Raw genomic sequence first — 6459 nt, forward strand, 5'->3', positions numbered from 1 at the left:
TAGGTGCGGACAAATTGGTCTTTGGGAGTTGGTGGTACCTTCACACCATAACCCCACACAGCTAGGCAGCCTAGACAGTATTTTAGAGATTCAAGATCCCGAAAGCACGTAATCAGTGACATCTGCATCAGGGGCTTGATAGCTGCTAATCCAGGACTAATTCATTTTGTCAGTCGGTCCACCGAGTCTGTGGAAAGACACGCTCTCTTATCTGTCACAAAACCTCCAGCAGCACTGAATGCCAATTCAGAAAGAACACTGGATGCAGGGCAGCCCAGCAGCTCTATTGCATACTCGGCAAGTTCTGGTCATTCTCATGACCAAGTAACCCAGTGGATCATCAACTAGAAAGCTCTCCATATCTTTTTTCATCCCAGATAATCTCCCACCATGTGATGAAGACGCTGCCAATGGGATGCGGAAACTGACAGCTCTGGGTGCTCGTGGAATAATTTTTTGTTTAAAAGGCATCACTGAGGCAGCCCCCTTCCCCACTGCTCCTCTCTTGACCAACAGAAGCCTCAAAATGACATTTTTGCACCATACTACCAGAGTCAGGAGAGGCATTAAGGTGTCCTCAAGAGATTTAATCTTCAGCTCCCTCTGTGAAGGATGGGATGCATTCTGAGACTTTAACCTTGTAACAGTGGTCAAGGAGGGTTGCCAACCAATAGTGATCCTTCTCCTTGATGTTACATATTCTCTGGTCCTTTTGCAGGCTTTGAAGAATGAGGGAGCCTATTCACTGCAAGTTTGTGGAGGCATGAGAAGCAGACTCCCCAGGGGCACTGAGGATTACAGTTTCTGTAACTGCCTCCACCCAGCCACGTACTACTCCCAATGGTTCTGGGGAGGGAAAATCATCTCTTAATGTTTGACATATGTCTTCCTCTCCTTCAATACCTCCAAAACTGCCAGAATTCCCCTCATCCTTTTCTCTTGTGTTTTCTGTGGCATAGGAAGAACGGTGTCTTCATAAACCTTGAGAGGAAAGGAAGTTCTCCTCTTCCTCCCACTGCTCTGCTTCAAATCCCTGTCCATAATGTCATGCAGAGTCTGCTTCAGCAGGAACACAACAGAGATTTTGTCACCGATGCATGCATTGTCACGGCTCACCATCCTTGTGGCCTCCTTAAATGGTGACAGTACAATGCATGAATCCTTTATCAGCAGTCACTGGCGTGGGAAAAAAAAAAGCTGAGCCGGTCTGAGCCTGTTGTTGTGCCATACTCATACGGGTACTCGTTGACGCCCCTCTGCTACATGTGCAGCTGCTGCAGCATTGCCAAAGTCGAGTCAAGTGCCTGAAATGGCTACAGACTCTTCTGGCCATCGTCAACAGATCTTTTAACCCTGGGTACCTATTCAAAAAATGCTGCACCACCAAATTGAAGACATGTGTCAGGCATGGCACGTGTGTTAACTTTCCCTTTCTAAGGGCGGACAGGAGGTTTGTGATAGCCCCTTGAACGCTTGGGGGAACTTGGGGGTAGTTCATGGGACAATTCAGCAGAGAAGGGCATGGCAGAGGAGGTGGAGGAGAAGGAGGGGGTAGAACTGACAAATATTGCTTCATCACCACTAGCTGTATGGAGCTGTGGCGGCACAACAAGCTGCAGCACTGAGCCCTGTTCTGCATACTTCCGACTTGCAAGCAGAGGTACTCAGTGTGCTGTAAACAAAATATATCGTCCATAACCATGCTTGCTGGACCATGTGTCAGAAGTAATGTGGACCTTGCAGCTGACTGCCTATGCCCAACAATGCCACAATATTGCCTTCCACTAGGGATGAGCTTCGAGTTCGAGTCAAACTCATGTTCGACTCGAACATTGCCTGTTCGCCTGTTCGGCGAACAACGAACAATTAGGGGTGTTTGCTGCAAATTCGTAAAGCCGCGGAACACCCTGTTACAGTCTATGGGAGAAATATAAAGTGTTAATTTTAAAGGCTAATATGCAAGTTATTGTCCTAAAAAGTGTTTGGGGACCTGGGTCCTGTCCCAGGAAACATGAGGATGTCCCCATGTTGATGGGGACAAGGACCTCATCCCCACAACACTTGCCCGGTGCTTGTGGGGGTCTGCGGCTTATCAGAATCTGGAAGAACCCTTTAACAAAGGGGACCCCCAGATCCTGCCCCCCCCTATGTGAATTGGTAATGGGGTACACTGTACCTCTACCATTTCACGAAGGAAGTGTAAATAGTTAAAAAAAACACACAGACACCGTAGAAAAAATTCCTTTATTAATAAAAAAAAAATCCAGCGGTGGTAATCCACTCTCGATGCGGCTCCCTGCTCCAACGTTGTCTTCTATCCAGCGACGGATGATCTCTCCAGCGACGGGTGATCAGCGGTCTGGTCCAGCGATGAGAAGATCCATCCGTCCAGAGTGCAGCAGGCAAGCTCCTCTCTCCGCTGGACACAGCCCAGCGGAATGACGCGCTGGAGCTTTGACATTTCTTATATAGGGGAAGCGGCCACCTGTCACGTGACCCCGCCCCCTCTGACGCACCCTCGTACGTCACTGGGAAAGACCGGGCTGATAAGCCCCCCCCATGCGCTTTTTCACATGCTGACTTTACACCCCCCCCCTAGGTACGACATTTAAAGTAATATTACACTTTTATTGTTTCACTTTTAGCATTATTAAATTCACTGCTCCTGAAAAAACGGTCGTTTTTAAAACTTTTTTTTGCATTGATACATGTTTCCTGGGACAGGACCCAGGTCCCCAAACACTTTTTAGGACAATAACTTGCATATTAGCCTTTAAAATTAACACTTTAGATTTCAAATGTTCGAGTCCCATAGACTTTAACGGGGTTCTAAAGTTCACACGAACATTTGGTGTGTTCGCAAGTTCTGATGCGAACCGAACAGGGGGGTGTTCGGCTCATCCTTACCTTCCACGTGACGGTAGAGAGACTTTTCAATCACATCAACAGCTGCACTTCCACAATATTAATAAAATAAAAGTAGATAGGAAGCTAAAATAAAGCTAAACTCACTTTATCAAATTAAACTGAACTCATTTTTATAAAGCTCGAAATTTACTTAAAAGCAGAATTCAGGCTTACATAAAAACACCATTTGTAGTTATGCATAAAATAAAAATAAAAAATAGTTAGATTAGTTAAAATAGCTAGAGTAAGTACCTGTATTTATTCTGATGAAAGCCTCCTCTGACTGCAAGAGGGAGGGGCCATTCAAAGGGCCAATTAGGCCAACTATTTTGAACGTGCATTGAAAAGGAACATGCTGGCAGTAGGAAAGATCAGAAAGAGCCAACAGATGGGCTCAATCAGCTTGCTCCTGCTGCTTCATTGTCCATTCACAGCTTATGGGCAAGTAGGTGACCAAGTTGTAATGCATAACTTCAATAGATACAATTCAAGTCACCATTCTGGTTCTGCTGTCTGGCAGGCGCTGTAAAGCCTCGTACACACGATCAGTCCATCCGATGAGAACGGTCTGATGGACAGTTGTCATAGGTTAACCGATGAAGCTGACTGATGGTCCGTCGTGCCTACACACCATTGGTTAAAAAAACGATCGTGTCAGAACGCGGTGACGTAAAACACAACGACATGCTGAAAAAAAAGAAGTTCAATGCTTCCAAGCATGCGCCGACTTGATTCTGAGCATGCATGGATTTTTAACCGATTGTTGTGCCTACTAACGATCATTTTTTTCCCCATCGGTTAGGAATCCATTGGTTAAATTTAAAGCAAGTTGGCTTTTTTTAACCTATGGTTAAAAAACTATGGGGCCCACACACGATCGGTTTGGACCGATGAAAAATGGTCCAACAGACCGTTGTCCTCTGGTTAACCTATCGTGTGTACGAGGCCTAAATCTCAGGACTGGTAGGACAAAAAATAAATAAAAATTTAGTAGATAAAACAGCTACGATATACACGCACCTTTAATACAGCATGAGATATTGCAAAAATTGTCAAGAAACCTAATATTTTAGGTTACGCGACCTCTGGTAAAGAAATTTCCCAACCAAATAAACACAGTCAGCTATGAGAACATGTGCAAAATACAAGGTGTGCTACACTTGTAGTAAAACTAAGAAATCCATTCTTACTCTTAGCTTTGCAGACTGAATTCCTTACCCTTCTGAAAACGTATAATTAACATTCTCAGCTTTAAATATTTTTTATTAGTGGCAAGTGGTTTGGAAAATAAAAAGGGAGAAGGTCTGAAGGTAAACTGACAGTTCCCAGAAAGAGTTCTAACCGCTGTGTGATTTGTGGATGATTTTGGATTTAAATGTGCAAACTAAAAAAAATTCATATATGCAGCGTGGATGCACACACAGAGCATGAGGCTGTTGGTTCAAAATTACAGGCTTCCAAAAATATGCTTTTTAGGCATGAAGCACCAAAATAGCTATCTTTTTTAATCCTAGTAAGCAATGATATCACGAAATGCAATGTAATCACATTTTGCAGGTGGAGGGTATACATTACAAGATTTTACTTTTAGTGTGGCATCTTAGCCATATGTATTCTGCAAGGCCTGTTCAGAATTTATATTGCACCAACAGTTTACGCAGTGCTTTACAATATAAAGTAGGAAATAGACTTAGGCCCGGATTCACGTAGAATCGCGTATCTTTGTGCGGGCGTAACGTATCCTATTTACGTTACGCCTCCGCAACTTTTACAGGCAAGTGCCATATTCTCAAACTAAAGTTGCGGTGGCGTAGCGTAAATAGGCCGGCGTAAGCCCGCTTAATTCAAATGTGGTAGATGTGGGCGTGTGTTATGTAAATTTTATGTTACCCCACGTAAATTATGCTTTTTACGAACGGCGCATGCGCCGTCCGTGAAAGTATCCCAGTGCGCATGCTCCAAATTAACTCGCAAGAAGCCAATGCTTTTGACGTGAACGTAAATGATGCCCAGCCCTATTCGCGAACGACTTACGCAAACGACGTACAATTTTCAAAATTTGACGCGGGAACGGCGTCCATACTTAAAAAAATATAAATTATTGCGCTAAGAACAACTAATAGTGTGATACCAGTACAAATAATCAAGTGCAATCAATAATGAATTAATGATAATAATGTGTCCACATAGGAGTAATCACAGAGATACTGCTCTCTAATACTGACAAACCATATCCAACAACGTGAATAACTAATGATGTAATAACAGTACAAATCATCAGGTGCAATCAATACATAAATTAGTGATAATAATGTGTCCACATAGGAGCAATCACAGAGAGAACTGATCTCTAATACTGACAATGCATATCCATCAGCGTGTTGAATAAACCACCATGCGTTGATAGTTAATCTCACAACACGAGCATTAGAGTGTATACAATTAGCCAACTTTCACCTCCGCTCCACACGATTCCCGAGGATATGTGAAAGAAAAAAACACAATATAGCATAATATTGTAACAATTAGTGAAACGGTATGATGGGTGAAGACTGATGCAGTCACGAATTCCCCTATTTGTTAGACGCTCAGTAACAAAGATGAGATCCTCACTCGGGGACTCCGATGGTCTCGTCACGATAGGCTCCTCCCCTACGCGTTGCGTCACTTGTCACGTGACTTAGTCATGGGTATTGTCCATGAACAGTACCAACTGAGTCATTTATAGTGTTCAATAGGATGTATTCCCGGAAGTGAGCAAACGGAGGGAGCGCATACGATACATCATTGCAGGCAGCAAAGTTAAATATGTCACTGAACAATCTTTAATATAAAACCAATACAATACATATATCTTCACTAAAAAGGGAAAAAAACACTATAGATACAATTATCCCATGCAATGTGGCAATACAATATGATGAGGTACTAAAACAATCCTGATAGTTCCCTCTAGTGGCCACAATTGATATAGTTAGCTTGCCTCCCATGCAAGTACAAAATAAATTAAAATAATTAAAATAATTAAAATTCCAATTTAAAATTGTGATCAACACATTAAAACGTCCATACTTAACATTGGTACGCCGCATCTACGCCTCATATAGCAGGGGTAATTTTACGCCAGGAAAAGCCTAACGTAAACGGCGTATCTGTACTGTGTCGGCCAGGCGTACGTTCGCAAATTCATAAATCAGCGTACACGCCCCTAGCGGCCAGCGTAAATATGCAGTTAAGATACGATGGCGTAAGAGACTTACGCCGGTCGGATCTAATACAAATCTATGCGTAACTGATTCTAAGAATCAGGCGCATAGATACGACGGCTCGGACTCAGAGTTACGACGGCGTATCTGGAGATACGCCCGCGTAACTCGTACGTGAATCCGGGCCTTACAATACAGTTTAATACCAGAAGATGGGAATAGTTCTGGAGAACTCCTGGAGGTGACTGTGGGAGGAGGTAACAGGGGAGCTAGAGAGAAAGATGTCTTGGGAGGACCAGAGAGGATGGTTTGGGCAATATCTGCAGATGAGGTTGGTGATACAGCT

Source organism: Rana temporaria, chromosome 3 (assembly GCF_905171775.1).
Source record: "Rana temporaria chromosome 3, aRanTem1.1, whole genome shotgun sequence".
NCBI lineage: Eukaryota > Metazoa > Chordata > Amphibia > Anura > Ranidae > Rana > Rana temporaria.